Source organism: Lactuca serriola, chromosome 1, assembly GCF_051521515.1.
Source record: "Lactuca serriola cultivar US96UC23 chromosome 1, Lser_US96UC23_V15, whole genome shotgun sequence".
Classification (NCBI taxonomy): Eukaryota; Viridiplantae; Streptophyta; class Magnoliopsida; order Asterales; family Asteraceae; genus Lactuca; species Lactuca serriola.
Genome location: NC_136408.1, coordinates 154873216 through 154890368, shown reverse-complemented (window position 1 = coordinate 154890368; position 17153 = coordinate 154873216). Strand labels below are relative to the sequence as shown.

The 17153-nt window shown below is 42.9% G+C and overlaps 1 long non-coding RNA gene across 1 annotated transcript; it reads right to left on the bottom strand.

The window, feature by feature from the left end:
- Positions 1-15034: 15034 nt before the first annotated feature.
- On the bottom strand, positions 15035-16237 carry LOC145071594 (uncharacterized). The gene is made up of 3 exons (XR_013690605.1): positions 16021-16237; positions 15385-15886; positions 15035-15306 (listed from the first exon to the last, which is right to left on the bottom strand). It is a non-coding gene; the product is annotated as an uncharacterized LOC145071594 (long non-coding RNA).
- Between the last annotated feature and the right edge of the window lie 916 nt (positions 16238-17153).

The following is a 17153-nucleotide window of genomic DNA, read 5'->3' as shown; positions in this document are numbered from 1 at the left end:
GCACTAAATCTGGCCCTGCTGGCCTATCAAAAGCTGATCCAAATCATATAAGTTGATCTGAAATCTTGGGTCTCTTCCCGAGACCCTTCAATATATGCAACTAATCTGGTTCCCTCTTCCCAATGTGCTCAAAATCAATATCTCATTATCAGGTTCTAGAAGTCATATCTTTTAGGGTTTCGCACCTCGAAATACTCACGTTCTACCTGCTATCATTCAGCATTATGTTCGGATAGCTTACCTTTTTCATTTCCTCATACGTTGCATACTGCGGTACCAAAGAAGCTCTCTCCCGAGACTTGGCAGTGATCGCTGCCACAGTCTCAGTAGTCTGGCGGAGATCCAGTAACTCTTGCACCAACTGGTGTGCATTAATCCCTAGGCAAATTCTGTCTGGAATCTGGTCAAAAAGTCATCCCATGACATAGCATGGACCGCATCATCACACAACTCACTACCAACCTCTTCCCATCAATCATGTGTACTGTCCTTCAGGAAACAGGAAGTAAATTCGACCTTGTTCCTCTCAGGAAACGGTTGGTACGAAAATTTTTCACGGCATCTGCCAACCATCTTCTGTTAGCAATGGGGTTCCTAGCCCCATGATAATCTGGAGCTTCACGAGCTCTGAACTCCTGATTCATCAACGTATGCGTACCTATCATGGTTGGTATTTCAGTGTAGAATGTTCTCAGCTTCCCATCACAAATATCTAAAATTCCCTCCTTGAACACTGAAGACAACGGGAGTCTGCTAAGTGATACTGTGCGTACTCTCAGATGGAATGAACTCCCTCATCTAACCATCAAGCTGCCCGGCTCTAGAGTCGAAGCCTGATCCCTTGCCAACACCAGATCTGACATCTGGTCTACCACATAGCGTCTCCATACTCGGAAATATACCAGAATAATCATTAGAATACTCATCATAACTCGAGGGATCTCACAAACTACAAGTTCCCTGGGTTCATCTCAGCCTTCCTTGGTTTGAGTACGGATCCTTTTCTTTGAATAGTACGGTCCCATACTGCCTTCCACATCTATATGTGCTTACCTCAAGAATTGCCTTGACTCCACCAAGTCCCTTCTACTGCTACTATTTTTCTCTGCTACTCTCAGCCTAGGCTTGCCCTAGGGTAATTACCAATCCACTCTCTGCTACAACGATTGGACTCAAACAAGAGCTGCAAAATAGAGCTAAACCTAACCTTCTGAAATTATTTAGTCCTCACAATATGTAACTTACCATATTCGTTTACTAGTTAGTTAGAGGTAGCTAGAACTCTTAATAGAAAGAAGCAAGAACCATTTGAGAATTAAGTAAATACAATCAATCATACTCTAATAAGGCCATCATATGACTGACTAATCAATACTAGCATACAACTCAACAAGCTCATACAACATGCACATAAGGCATCCTTCCTAGATCCTTAGCCCTAATTAGCTTGCAGTTCTCATACACATATAATTGGCATACAATGTATCATTCCTAGATCCTTAGCCCTACTCTAGCATGCAGTTCTCATAATCATATCATAACATACACTCGTATGGGTAATTTGGGAGTACATACTTGAGATTGGTTGATTGCATGCACCACACCCGTTTTCTCTTTTCTAAAACCCTTTTCACTTTCAAAGTTCTTTTGTAAAAATGATTTTCTTTTGAAAATTTTCATACTAAGTCCTCAGTTTGAGTTCAGACACACACGCGAGTGTGCCCGAATCCCTCAAACCAAGGTTGTGATACCAACTTGAACCATTAATAAAACCATATTAGTCCAAACATCATATAAAAACAATAAATCTCGTACCACAAAATATCATAACATTTGTCAAAATATATCACAGTATTAATATCCCAGGCTAAACAAATGATGTGTGCACTTAATCATCCCTATCTGTTCTCCTTGCTAACAGAAGTACCTAAACCAAAACTAAAAACTTTATGCATGAAGCTTAGTGAGTCTCCTCAAACTACCACATACCATACAACTAATCATGCTACTAGGAGGTACGGGCCCTGCCCACATTTAATGAGATACGGGCCCTATCCACACTTTGCTACTATAAGATACGAGACCCGCCCAAACTCACATTCCTAACAACACATACCGGTATCACACAGAATACAAGTATAACAATCCAACAATCTGACTAATATCTATACTCAAGTAATAGTAAGATACGGCCCCCAGCCATACCTCATGTTCCTATCAAGAACATATAAACTATATGGGCTGCGATTGGTGCCTTCGACCCGTTCCTACTGAAGGAAACTCACCTCACACCGTTGAAGACCCGTCCAAGGCCCAATCTAAAGGCCAAAAGTCAAACAATGAACTGATGCCCAACATATGGCCCAATTTTCAAAATTGGGCCCAAACCTCAACAGGGTGTTACCTGAAGGCCCAACCATTTATTATGGTTGAAACACTTGGCAGCCTACTGATCCAATATCTCATAATCATCAAGGCCCTGTTATGGTCCATCTATGGCCTAATTTCCCAATTGGTCCCAAGTATATCTAATAGGCCTTATCCTAAAGCTCAATCCAAATATTATAGTCCATATGCTTGTTTTTTGATGGCCCATCAGTAGCCCAATCACCAAAGCCCAATACAAAGGCTAAACTCAAGGCCCAAGCAAAATTAGGGTTTCTCACATGAAATGACGATTAGGGTGAAGTAATCTTACTTAACCCAATAACGACTTAACCCATTAAACACTTAATCCAATAAAATTAATCACTCCATTAGGCCATTCAGACAATATAGTTGGACATAAATCAAAATTCCAATATAATAGTCTAAACGCGAGACCCGGTAATTCCCAAACTAACATTCCCAGAGTTATGGTTTTGTAAACCCTATGTAAGAGCCCGGATTTCCAGGTATCTTTCATGCTTATGTTTTTGGTGTTTTGTGAGGGGACTCTGCGAGTTGGAGCTCAGACTCACCGAGTAGGATCGCGGTTCTGGACGCGGGTTCGCACCTGGACTCGGCGAGTCCAAGGTATGGACTCGGCGAGTCCGTGCTGTTTAATGAAACCCTAATTTCTCGAGTTTGGGACCTATTTAAAAGGCCTTAAGGCCGTCATTTGTGCTCACCAGTCTCCTGAGTGAAACCCTAGCGAGTTTGAGCATTTGGAGCAAAGCAAGAAGCCATTATTGACCTTCGAGGTGTCATCTTGCAAGGGAAAGGAAGCAATACCTATAGGGAACCAAGAGGAGCCACTTCCTGAAGATTTGAGGTCTAGAACATCACATTTGAGGTACTACCTTCGAGCTATTCTCTGTTATGTTGATGATTATATTGATTTAGGGTTTGTTGAGCCCTTTTGTGGCTAGATCTAGTGCTTCCTTGGTCCCTTAAGCGAGTTAGGTTCTAGATCTGGATCCATGGAGGTCCAGAGTGTCCCTTTGCCCAAGCTTGTTATGAATCCATGGGGGTTTTGGATTTGGGTGTTTGTGCTTGAGGTCAAAACACCATTTATGAGTCATGGGGTGTGTTATGAGCACCAAGATATGGACTTTACGTTATGAATAAGCTTAGGAGTGCCAGATCTATGAGTTGTTAGAACGGATCTGACCTCAGAAGCAAGTTTGAGTTGATGCATGGCATGGACTCGCCGAGTCTAAAGAACAGACTCGGCGAGTAGCATGAAGATCGTCCTTAACCACTCAGTGAGTGGTCCAGCCAAGTTATGGGTTCACTCAGTGAGTCAGGGAGAGTTAGAGAGGGTTGATAGGTGGATTGAGTCGAACTGGAACTCGCCAAGTTGTTCTTGAGACTCGGCGAGTTAAGTCAGGGTGGCCCCACAATTCATGCCAGGTGGAACTCATCGAGTCAGGGTAATACTCGACTTGTCAAAAAGGGAATCCTAGAGAGTTGGTGAAAACGCTTAGACTCGCCGAGTCGCCCTAGTGCACTCGCCGAGTCCGGTCAAAGTTGACCATTGACCGTTAACCGTTGACCGTAGACCAAAGTTGACCAGCGTTGACTTGATAGGGGTAGTCAACCTTAGTGGTAAAAGTGTTAATTAGAGACATATGATGTTATAGGAGGATTATAGCTCGGAGGATCGAGCGCGAGTGATTTCCAAGATTCGCGAGTTATCGAGATACACAAGGTGAGTCTGCTCACTATACTTTACCTTCAGTAGGTAACCAGAGTTATATGATCAGAGTATTTGTATGCTATATGTATGTGATGTGTTATACTGCATTATTTCTATGTGATTTATGCTGTGCATGTTTATAGAGTTGGAACCGGAAGGTTCCCAGAGTTAGAACCTGAGGGTTCACAGAGTTTGGGTGCACGGACCCATAGAGTTATAGCCTCGAGTGGCTACTATGTGTTATGTGTGTGGTATTTTGGGGAACTCACTAAGCTTTGTGCTTACAGTGTTAGTGTTGTTGTTTCAGCTACTAGCGATGACCGTGGGAAGGCGCCGACTTGATCTTTACACACGTATGGGAATTTTGATATATATATATATATATATATATATATATATATATATATATATGATCTTGGGATTTTGTATGATGTGAATTGAGATTTTAAACTTAATGTTTTATGAAAATTAAATGGGAAATGTTTTTATATATTTTTGAAAAATTATTTTGAAAATTCATGGTGTTACAAGTTAGTATCAGAGCCCTGGTTTGAAGGATTCGAGTACACCTTCGGGCGTATTTGAACTCAAACTGAGGACTTGAGAATTATTTTCAAAAAGAGTAAAAGATTTTTGAAAAAGGCAGAGCAGAGTTGTGGGTACGATCAGTCCGCGCCCGAACGGTGATTTCCCAAAATACCTTTATGTTATGTGATATTGATATTGATATGATGTATCCGCATGGCAGAGTAGGCTAGGTATTCCTATTAGGACTAGAGTGGCCTGATTTGTGATGCCTTAGCCTAGGAAGAGGTGAGCTGCTATGAGATACTTGAGAGTGAGTAGGTAGTAGCGATGGGCTTATGAGAGATCTATTAGAGAGTGGTCTATGCATGATAGAGTACTTGGGATTTGGGATCCGAAGAGGAGGACTTGGGGTGTATTCTGATACGGTGCGGACAGTAGTATTGGGCCCGTACTACTAAAACCACCGGAGCGGTGTACAGCCCATGTAAGAGTCTTTGGAATACCAAGGATCAAGGAGGAAAGAGTTGACGAGTGTGAGTATGCTCGTATGGGTTCTAATTTATCGTATGTTGTATTTCAGAGGTAGATCATGGTGAGGACACGTTTGATGCCTGAGAGAAGTGGTACTAGTGGTGAGGAGATCCGCCGGATCATCCATGAGGAGGTGGTTGCGGCCATCAGGGCAGAGATACCGGAGATGTTTGGGTCTATTAAGACCATACTGATTGAGACATTTGACGATCGTTATGCCGCTCTTTCTGAGGCTGTTGTTGCAGTGGCCACCGCAGCTATTGCTGCCGCGAGCCCGCAAGGTGGTGATGCGTTGCTGTTCCGGGAGTTCAGCAACACAAAACCACCAGAGTTTGATGGGACCCAGGATTCGGTGGCAGCTATGAGGTGGATATCTGATATAGAGGGGTGTTTCTTCACTTGCTCATCTCCTGAGCATTTGAAGGTTCGGTTCGCGCTGAACCAGCTTCGCTTGGGAGCGAAGGACTGGTGGAAGTTTGTGACGGCGCATTTCACGCCTGCTGAGATTGCGGCAGTAACCTGGGAGAGGTTCACTGCCATGTTCCGAGATGAGTACGTTCCCCAGGTGGAGAGGGAGCGTTTGGCCCAGGAGTTTCTGACCCTCAAGCAGGGTACTAAGTCGGTTACGGCGATTACCAGGATGTTCCACGAGAGGGCGATGTTCCGCCCTGAGCACGTGTCTACGGAGCAGGCACGTATGAGCCGCTATCTGAGTATCTTGAGGCGGGACATTCGGGAGTTCGTGGCGAACTCCTCGTACCGTACATTTGCCGAGCTTCAGGCAAATGCCCAGAAGAAGGAGATTGAGCTTGAGACTCAGGCCAGAGAGGAGGCGGAGTCTCAGGGGAGGGATTGGCGACCGGCACAGTCTCAGCCGGTAGCCAAGCGGGCCAAGCCCGATGATCCCAAACCAGGGAGCCAGAAGGGCCGCACTTGTGGGAAGTGTGGCAAGGGTCATGATGGAGTCTGCCGAGCGGGATCTTGCTACAAATGTGGCAAGGAGGGGCATATGGCCAAGGACTGGCCCAAGGGGTTTGCAGTGTGTTTTCACTGCAACCAGACCGGACACCGGAAGGCAGAGTGTCCGCAGTTGCAAGGAGCATCTCAGGGATCTGCTCCTGCCGCCATCAGAGCTCGAGGGAGAGCCTTTCAGCTGAACGCGGAGGAGGTCCGCGCTGCGCCCGATGTTGTGGCTGGTATGTTTTCTTTCGTGTATTTATTTTGATGATGAGATATTATGCTTATAATATGTTATGCGTAGGTACTTTCCTTGTGAACTCCGTACCTGCTTTAGTGTTATTTGACTCGGGTGCGAGTCGGTCTTTTGTGTCTTTGGCCTTTAGTCAACATATCAGTGTTAGTCGTGAGGCGTTGAGTCGGCCTCTGAGAGTTTCCATAGCTGAGTAGAGAGTGATTTGTGCCATGGAGGTTCTCCAGGGATGCGTGTTAGAGATTTTCGGTGTTGAGTTTCCGATTGATCTGGTTCCTATTGCGATGGGTGATGTCTGTGTCATTGTGGGCATGGACTGGTTGAGCAGATTCGGCGCAGTTATCGACTGCGAGCGTCAGCTGGTGACCATACGAGACCCTAGTGGGGGAGTTCTTTCGGTGTACGGCGAGGGTACACGTTCCGGATCAGCTTTTTGTTCGGCCGCTAGGGCGAGGCCGTGTCTATAGCAGGGCTGTAAGGGTTTTGTGGCGTATGTGATGGATACGCGGGTGGTTTCTGAGAGGCCGAGTTCTGTTGAGGAGGTTCCGGTGGTGCGTGAGTTCCCAGATGTTTTTTCCAAGGAGTTACCGGGTGTGCCTCCTGTGAGGCAAGTAGAGTTCAGTATCGATTTGGTTCCGGGGGTAACGCCTATCGCTAAGGTGCCTTATCGTCTTGCACCTCCAGAGATGCAAGAGTTATCCTCGCAGCTTCAGGAGCTGCTGGGAAAGGGATTTATTCGGCCGAGCAGCTCGCCGTAGGGACCGCCTATCTTGTTCGTCAAGAAGAAGGACGGTTCACACCGGATGTGCATTGATTACCGGGAGTTGAACAAGCTGACGGTCAAGAACCGTTACCCGTTACCGAGGATCGACGATTTGTTCAATCAGCTGTAGGGAGCATCTTGGTTTTGAGGTCTGGATATCATCAGGTGAGGGTGCGGGATGAGGACGTCCAGAAGACAGTGTTCAGGACGCGTTATGGGCATTATGAGTTTGTGGTGATGCCTTTTGGGCTCACCAATGCCCCGACGGTGTTCATGGATCTCATGAACCGAGTATGTAGGCCGATGTTGGATCGGTCGGTGATTGTATTTATCGATGACATTCTGGTATATTCGAGATCTAGAGAGCAGCATGAGGAGTATTTGAGAGAGGTCCTTGGGGTTCTGAGATCGGAGAAGCTTTATGCAAAATTCTCCAAGGGTGATTTCTGGTTGCGGGAGGTGAAGTTCTTAGGACATCTTGTTAACCAGGAAGGGATATTGGTCGATCCGGCCAAGGTTGAGGCGGTGATGAGTTGGGAGGTGCCGAAGTCACCTTCTAAGATCAGGAGTTTCCTAGGGTTGGCAGGGTATTATCGGAGATTTATCAAGGATTTCTCCAAGATCGCAGTGCCACTCACCAGATTGACCCAGAAGGGTGTTGCTTTTTCATGGGGTCCCGAGCAGCAGGCCTCCTTTGAGACACTTCGCCAATGGTTGTGCGAAGCCCCGGTATTAGCTCTCCCGAAAGGGATGGAGGACTTTGTGGTATATTGTGATGCATCGATTTTGGGGCTGGGAGCGGTGCTGATGTAGAGAGGGCATGTGATAGCATATGCATCGAGGCAGCTGAAGCCTCATGAGACGAGATATCCCACCCATGATCTAGAGTTGGGGGCAGTAGTGTTCGTCCTCAAGATTTGGCGTCACTACTTCTATGGGGTTCGGTGTACGATATACACGGACCATAAGAGTTTGAGGTACTTGATGGATCAGCCCAACCTAAATATGCGACAGAGAAGGTGGTTGGATGTGGTCAAGGATTATGATTGTGAGATCCTGTACCACCCAGGCAAGGCTAATGTGGTAGCCGATGCGTTGAGCCGCAGGGGAGAGAGCACTCCACTGCGGGATGTATGTTTGAGATTGACCGTGATAGCTCCGGTATTGGACGCCATTCGCGGGGCACAGGCCAAGGTTGTGCAACCTGAGATGCATAAGAGGGAACGGGTGGTTGGTTTGGTTTCAGAGTTCGTTACCGGTGGTCGGAGGCTTATGACATTTCAGGGGCGTATCTGGGTGCCGTTTGTGGGAGGAACGCGTACCACTTTGATGGAGGAGGCTCATCGGTCGAAATTTTCGATCCATCCGGGGGCCACTAAGATGTATTTGGATTTGAGAAAGGAGTGTTGGTGGCCCTGTATGAAGAGGGACGTCGCGTGGTTTGTTGAGAGGTGCTTGACATGTCGTAGGGTTAAGGTCGAGCACCAGAGGCCGCATGGCAAGTTGCAGCCATTGGAGGTTCCCGAGTGGAAGTGGGAACAGATCACTATGGATTTTATCACCAAATTGCCGAGGACTGCCAGAGGAGTTGATGCAATTTAGGTGATTGTGGACAGGTTGACGAAGAGCTTGAGTTCTAGGTCGGCGACTTTGTTCTCCTGAAGGTCTCTCCTTCGAAAGGAGTGATTCGATTCAAGAAGAGGGGCAAGTTGGGGCCCCGATATATTGGTCCATTCTGTGTGATCGCGAGGGTAGGCCGGGTAGCCGATCGTTTGGATTTGCCAGCAGAGTTGGGGCAAATTCACAACACTTTTCATGTGTCGTAGCTGAGGAAGTGTATAGCCGATGAGTCGGCAGTGGTTCCATTAGAGGATATTTAGGTGGATGCGAGCCTGAATTATGCCGAGAGACCAGTGGCCATCAGAGATCGGAAGATCAAGGTTCTGAGGAACAAGGAGGTACCCCTGGTATTCGTTCAGTGGCAACATCGGAAGGGATCAGAGATGACCTGGGAGCCGGAGCGTGAGATGCGTGAGAGGCATCCGGAGCTATTTTCAGAGCGAGACTTCAAGGGCGAAGTCTAGTTCTAGTGGGGGAGAGTTGTAACAGCCTGGATTTCCAGGTATCTTTTATGCTTATGTTTTTGGTGTTTTGTGAGGGGACTCGGCGAGTTGGAGCTCAGACTCGCCGAGTAGGATCACGGTTCTGGACGCGGGTTCGCACCTGGACTCGGCGAGTCCAAGGTATTGACTCGGCGAGTCCGTGCTGTTTAATGAAACCCTAATTTCTCGGGTTTGGGACCTATTTAAAGGGCCTTAAGGCCGTCATTTGTGCTCACCAGTCCCCTGAGTGAAACCCTAGCAAGTTTGAGCGTTTGGAGCAAAGCATGAAGCCATTATTGACCTTGGAGGTGTCATCTTGCAAGGGAAAGGAAGCAATAGCTAAAGGGAACCAAGAGGAGCCACTTCGTGAAGATTTGAGGTCTAGAACATCACATTTGAGGTACTACCTTCGAGCTATTCTCTGTTATGTTGATGTTTATATTGATTTAGGGCTTGTTGAGCCCTTTTGTGGCTAGATCTAGTGCTTCCTTGGTCCCTTAAGCGAGTTAGGTTCTAGATCTGGACCCTTGGAGGTCCAGAGTGTCCCTTTGCCCAAGCTTGTTATGAATCCATGGGGGTTTTGGATTGCGGTCTTTGTGCTTGAGGTCAAAACACCATTTATGAGTCATGGGGTGTGTTATGAGCACCAAGATATGGACTTTACATGATGAATAAGGTTAGGAGGGCCAGATCTATGAGTTGTTGGAACGGATCTGACCTCAAAAGCAAGTTTGAGTTGATGCATGGCATGGACTCGCCGAGTCTGAAGAACCGACTCGGCGAGTAGCATGAAGATCGTCCTTAACCACTCAGTGAGTTGTCCAGCCGAGTTATGGGTTGACTCAGTGAGTCAGGGAGAGTTAGAGAGGGTTGACAGGTGGATTGTGTCGAACTAGAACTCGCCGAGTTGTTCTTGAGACTCGGCGAGTTGAGTCGGGGTGGCCCCGCGATTCATGCCAGGTGGAACTCGTCGAGTCAGGGGAATACTCGACGTGTCAAAAAGGGAATCCTAGAGAGTTGGTGAAAACGCTTAGACTCGCCGAGTCGCCCTAGTGCACTCGCCGAGTCCGGTCAAAGTTGACCGTTAACCGTTGACCCGAGTTGACCAGTGTTGACTTGATAGGGGTAGTCAACCTTAGTGGTAAAAGTGCTAATTAGAGAAATATGGTGTTATATGAGGATTATAGCTCGGAGGATCGAGCGCGAGTGATTTCTAGGATTCGCGAGTTATCGAGATACACGAGGTGAGTCTTCTCACTATACTTTACCTTCAGTAGGTAACCAGAGTTATGTGATCAGAGTATTTGTATGCTATATGTATGTGATGTGTTGTACTGCATTAATTCTATGTGATCTATGCTGTGCATGTTTATAGAGTTGGAACCGGAAGGTTCCCAGAGTTAGAACCTGAGGGTTCACAGAGTTTGGGTGCACGAACCCATATAGTTATAGCCTCGAGTGGCTACTATGTGTTATGTGTGTGGTATTTTGGGGAACTCACTAAGCTTTGTGCTTACAGTGTTAGTGTTGTTGTTTCAGGTACTAGCGATGACCGTGGGAAGGCGCCGGCTTGATCTGTACACACGCATGGGAATTTTGATATATATATATATATATATATATATATATATATATATATATATATGATCTTGGGATTTTGTATGATGTGAATTGAGATTTTAAACTTAATGTTTTATGAAAATTAAATGGGAAACGTTTTTATATATTTGTCAAAAATTATTTTGAAAATTCGCGGTGTTACACCCTAATTAGGGTTTCCAATCCAATCACAATCCTACTGAGTCCAAGATTAAGCTACTGGGCCAATTAGGATTCCATTAGGCCGGACACCACCCACTGCCACCTCGGAGGTGGTGGTCGGCGGTGGCTCACGGCAGCAGCCACCATTTGCAATGGTGGTGGTGGTGGTGGTGGTTCGTGCTCAAAAATTGCATATACCACTTCAAACATAATATACACACACACATAGCCACCAGAGATGGTGGTTAGTGGTGGCAAAACGGTGGCAGTTGTGACATCCCCAATTTCACGGCCAGAAAAGACCGATTTTGTTTATGCTTTTTAAAATAAAATCAGAGTAATTATTTCATTAAAAGTGTTGCGGAATTTGTTCCCAAAGTCAAACATGATAAAAATTTATCGAAACCTTGCTTTAAGAAATATATATTTTTATTTCATAACAAAACCTCCGGATGTCATGTTCCGATACAGATCAAAAGCATAAACAAGACATTATAAGCCTTACAACAGTTATTCATAACTAATGGCCTATAATCCAAAATCACTCATCATCATCATCCGACTATGCTCCGGGTCCACTACCTGTAATCATAAAAAAACTGAGTGGGTCAGGCTTGGAAGCCTGGTGAGCATATAGGGTTTTCAACCCACAATACACAAATTTATTATGTTTAAACATCAATCAGTCAACCAAATTACCCCAATTACCCATTCCCGTTATCCTCACGTTACGTCCTTAAAACAACTATCACAAGGAACCTAGCCAAAGGATTTTCATTAGGGGTGACAATATTGCTTTCCTCAACAATTTATGTCAAAGGGTGACAACATTGCTTTCTCAGCAATTTATGTCAAATAAAACAAACACCGGGGTGACAACATTGTTTTCCTTCAACAATTTATGTCAAATAGGCACGAAGTCACATTGTCGCCAAGATTTATCTAATCGGCACGACGTCACATCGTCACCAAGATTTACTCAACAGGAACTAACAACATCGATCCCCACATACTAACTTTATACAGTGATCTTACTAGATCTAGCCTAAAGAATCGATACGAACAACTAACTGACTAAACTGCTTCAGAAATCCTCTAGCAGTAAACAAGGATCGATAAAGCTATTGAATGAATGGACTAAGTTTAACTACGAACCTTTGTTCGTAAAAGAAAGAACCACAAGACAATTAAGTTAGGGGTAGTTATCAATGCCTAGGCTGTGGTCTGAATATCGTGAGGTATATAACCCCCAGACGCACCCTATCCAGCATCGAACTTTGCCTAGGCTGTGGTCTGAATATCGTGAGGTATATAACCCACAGACGCACCCTATCCGGCAATGGAAACACTAACTGATGCCTAGGTTGTGGTCTGAATATCGTGAGGTATATAACCCCCAGACTCACCCCTATCCGGCATCGGAAAGGAAAACACTGACTCATGAAGCTCGTCCGATCACTTCACAAAAGAAACGAAGACTCCAAATCTGCTCAAAATAAAAGCATATGGAAAATACTAATAAAGTACTCCCGTACGCTCCCGTACCCCGACACGTAATAGTGTCAAAAAAAAGAATTAATGGATGAACACATAGTTCAAAAACACCTAAGGAACATATAGTTCAAGAACACTTTATGAACATATAGTTCAAACATATCTACCGATTACGAGTCTACTAACGTTCCACTCGCAGCCTTCTATTTATAGGGAAGACCTTCTGATCGGACGGTCAGGAGTCTTCTGATCCGACGGCTGAGAAGGCTCGCAGAGGGGGAGGCTCGCATGAGGGCTGCGCGTGCGAAGGAGCTGCTGGCGGCCTGCGATTGGACTGAAGTTCGGATCCGATGAGGGAAGCACGTGGCTTCTGCGAGGGCTCGGACACGAGGGAGAAGGCACGCGTCGGATCTTCACTGGACCACTTCGGATAGGGCCATGTGCTCGGATGACTCAGCAGCTTCGGTGACTCAGCAGGACACGTGTCACATGCGAGGCGAGGGTGACGTGGCAACTCGTGACTATGCGACTTTTCTCGATTTTCGCGCCAAAACTTCTAAAATCCGTAACTTTCGCATACGATCTCCGTTTTTGACGTTCTTTATATGCACGTGTAGCTAAAATTACGCTCTACAACTTCCATTTAGAATTTGTCGGCTAATTTTGACTTTAATTTTTATATTATTATTTTTAACAGATCGGGACAGGAAATCTGTTAAGAATTCATAACTTCTTCATCCAACGTCCGTTTTCGTCAGACTTTTTACCGTTGTGCTCCTAATAATGAGACCTTCAATTCTCGTTTAGGTTGTGTTGGCTAAAAATCGTTCGATCTAAAATTCGAGTTTTTAGCTGTCTACTGCTAAGCTGAAACTTCGAAAAATCATAATTTCCTCATACGAAGTCAGATTTGGGCATTCTTTTTATCGAACTTCTCAGTTTAACGAATACTACGACTTTCATTTAGATTACTAAGGCTAAAAAGTAGTTTATCAAAAACTCACTCTTTACGACACTCGGTACCGTGCCGGTTTTGTCGCGAAACTTCGACAAGTCATAACTTCTTCGTTATAACTCGGATTTTGGCATTCCTTATGTCCCCGAAATCCTTGTTTCGACCACTACAACTTTATGTAAATATATCGGGCTTATCTCAAACTTTAATTTTGACGCTTATTTTTATTTTTAATTAACTAAACCCTAATAATTAAGCATAAAACACATAATTCACATAAAATTCACATAATTCCTTTTCATTTCTTCTAAATGAGTTACAAAGGTTAACCTAGACCATTATGTCAATATTAATGTCTAGCCTAGAAACACGGGCGTTACAGCAGCCACCACCTCATGATGGTAGTGACGGACCTTCATTGATTTTCCAGCCAAAAATGGCTTATACAGCAACAATAACACCAACAACAACGTATATTCTAGACATACATCAACCCAGCCACCTTCCATGCGGCTGATGTTGCCGGAAAGTTACGAAAATAGTGGCCAAAGGCCACCGGAGGCAGCGGTGACGCATCTGACTTCGAACACGCACAAAGGGACGGAGGGGAGGAGAGAGAGAAGTGACAGATGGTCTTACCTGAAGCCTCTCGGTAGCTCGCGCCCTTGCTGCAGCGAACACGTCCTTTTGTCGACCTTCAACGGTTTTTCGGGTTGTTCACGGCGTCTCCGGCAGCGAAATTGTGGCATTTAGATGGCGAAGGATCGGCGGCAGCGGCATTGTGTCGTGTTGGTGGAGTTTCATTTTATCTAGACGCATCTGATTTGTTTAATGAACCGTACCTTTTTTTAGATTAACGAATACAAGAAATTATAGTTTGATTATTACAATCTTTTAGTTTGTTGCATAACTCTTGATGTTGTTCCCATTCATATTTTCATTGAGATAAAAAGTGTGCAAGTAGTATAAAGCTAATTTTGCTTCATACTTTTTCTTATAATGATGGGTTTAAAGGTGATTATGAAATAAAAAATGATTGTGATATCATCGAGCCATTGCAGGTTTATTATCACCTTTAAAGTTATTTATTATTAATTTTTTTAAATAAAAAGTTTTTTTAATCTACTTTAGGTATGGTTATAGAAGACTAAGTTTATTTTACTTGGAACAATCTATAGAATTAGAAAGGTCTATGCTTGGTTTTATCATGCTTGTATTAGACGTGGAAAGAAGGTTATAGAGGTGTACAGTATTGATTATACATCTGATTCCCAAAAAGGCATATCATATATGCAACGGATTTCCAATGGCTACGACAAATTTTAGCAACGAATTTTTACGTCGGTTATTAGTAACCGATCAATGAAGAATACACTTTTTTGTAAAAATTACCAAAAGAATAGCTCCCTAACGAACTATCGACAAAATTTAAGAAAAACTCACTAATAGATTACGGAGAGATTTTTATGTGATAGGCTAGCAGCGAGTTTTGGATATAAAAAAAATATAAATTCATGCAAAAAATAACAATAATTACATATTCAACAAAGGAAAAATCTTGAAACGTACATCAAATCTATATTTTAAAACCATCAAATAAAAATCAACAAATGGGTATTCATTATTCATTCATTCATTGTTTACTTTACTTCTCCATGCAAAGACAAAAACCAAAACCATCTTGAAAAGTAATTCCACCTTGAAGACCCACCACCTCCATTTCTAACAAAGATGTTCCTTAGAATGTCACCATTCATCAGAAACATCTTTCCCAAGGAAAACAATCCACTTCACATCGGAATATGTGATTCCGATTCCGATCCCTCCGAAATGAGAAGACACCTTCAGATCAACAATCTCATATTAAATCGAGTGAAAAACTGTGGAAATTTTTGCAAATTCAGATTCAAATTAACACACCTTCATATACATCTTCTTGTGTTCCCTCAAACACCGTATATGATATTCCTTTTCACACTGCAAGGAGGATAAATCTAACAATCAGAAATGAAAACGCAGCATAATTGGATTTTTTTTTAATGACCATTTTAACCTTGTACCAAAACTAAAACAAGCACTATACTACAGGGACCAAATTTATTGATATATATTTAAGGAATGAGCGTGTCAAGATCTAGTGATCAGATCTGCAACTTCTGTCAACATCGCCATCGTCTCCAAACATCATTCAGTAAGAATGGAACAAGATGTCAGATTTAGACCTTACTTAAGCGTTACTTGATATAGCATAAATTGGAAAGTTGAGAATTAAAAATTTATTGGCATCAAAACAATTACATAAGAAAACGTTTTATAAACTTATCTTGGAAAGACTAATGTACAGTGGCCTCTGGACAAACCCACGAAACCGACTTTTGAAATGCGATGAACACCTAACTGGTACCGATCTGACTCTACTTGACTGACAACAGATCAAGAAATAATGTGAGTGACAGGCGAACAGCATTTATAAACTTCGAAACAACAAAAAAAGGAGAAAACAGCTTCAAAACTCATGATTCAGAATGGTATAAATTTACGTATCAGTTAACTTACATGTTTTTTGTTTTAAAATATTGTGGATCGTTGCCAGTTTTTGGATCTAGAAGCATGATAGAGAATTTTTTTTTTTTCGTAATCGACACATAAAAGACTTGGTGATTATGATAACCGAAAAAGACGCAGATCGATAACTCTATCAAAAGAATGGATGATTTTCAGAAAAAATATAGAAAAAATATATCGTGTGAATGTTATTAGATTCACAAGGTAGATTATGACAGCGGCTGTGAATCGTATGCAAATGAAACTCAACATCTAATATATATATAGTAAGAAAAGTGTGGGCGTGAACCCTAATCCTGATCTCTAGCGATGGTGATTTGCATCCACCTCCCCTAAAATTTTACATTTCTTCGAATACACCCCAACCATTAAGCAAAATAACAATTTTTAGGAGCACTTATTTGTAAATGACCATAGTAGTCCTTACTATATATAAATATTTTTTAACAGCTCTTATTCGTAAATGGCCATAGTATCTTTATTTATATTTTTAGCAAAAATACTTGTTACATTTTTATTTCTTTTTTAACTGAGAATATCTTCTATCATTTGACATTGTGATTATTCCAGGTTGAGTATACCATATTTATTGTTTAGCCTTTGAACATCAAAGTGTGTAATTAGCACAAACTTAATATAATGTGTGGCTATAAAATTAACGGTTTCACTAAAGTTAAAATTATAATTGTGTTTAATGAAATCATAATAATCATATATACTGACAATTATATTAATTTTAAAATTAAATGACATGAAGAAATTGATGTTGATAATGTACATAAGTGAAAATTGTACACATATTTATCGTTTTACATTCCCTCGAGTTGTAATCTATAAGTTTAATAAAACTCTACGAAAAAAATTTGATTTTGTGAATGTTACATCGAAAAGTTTATTTGGATGATAATTGGATTACTCACACCCGGTGTTTTTATGTTTGCATATTGTGCTATACTTTTTACGACTTTGCACTTAAAGTATCTTCGGATTCTTTTTTTTTCAACGCAATGTGACTTCTAGAACATGTGAACGACAGTTGAATGAATTTTGATAAGCATGCAAGAAACATAACGCATGCACAACCTTCCTATGGACGATTTATTCTCGAGGATCAAGTTTTTTGG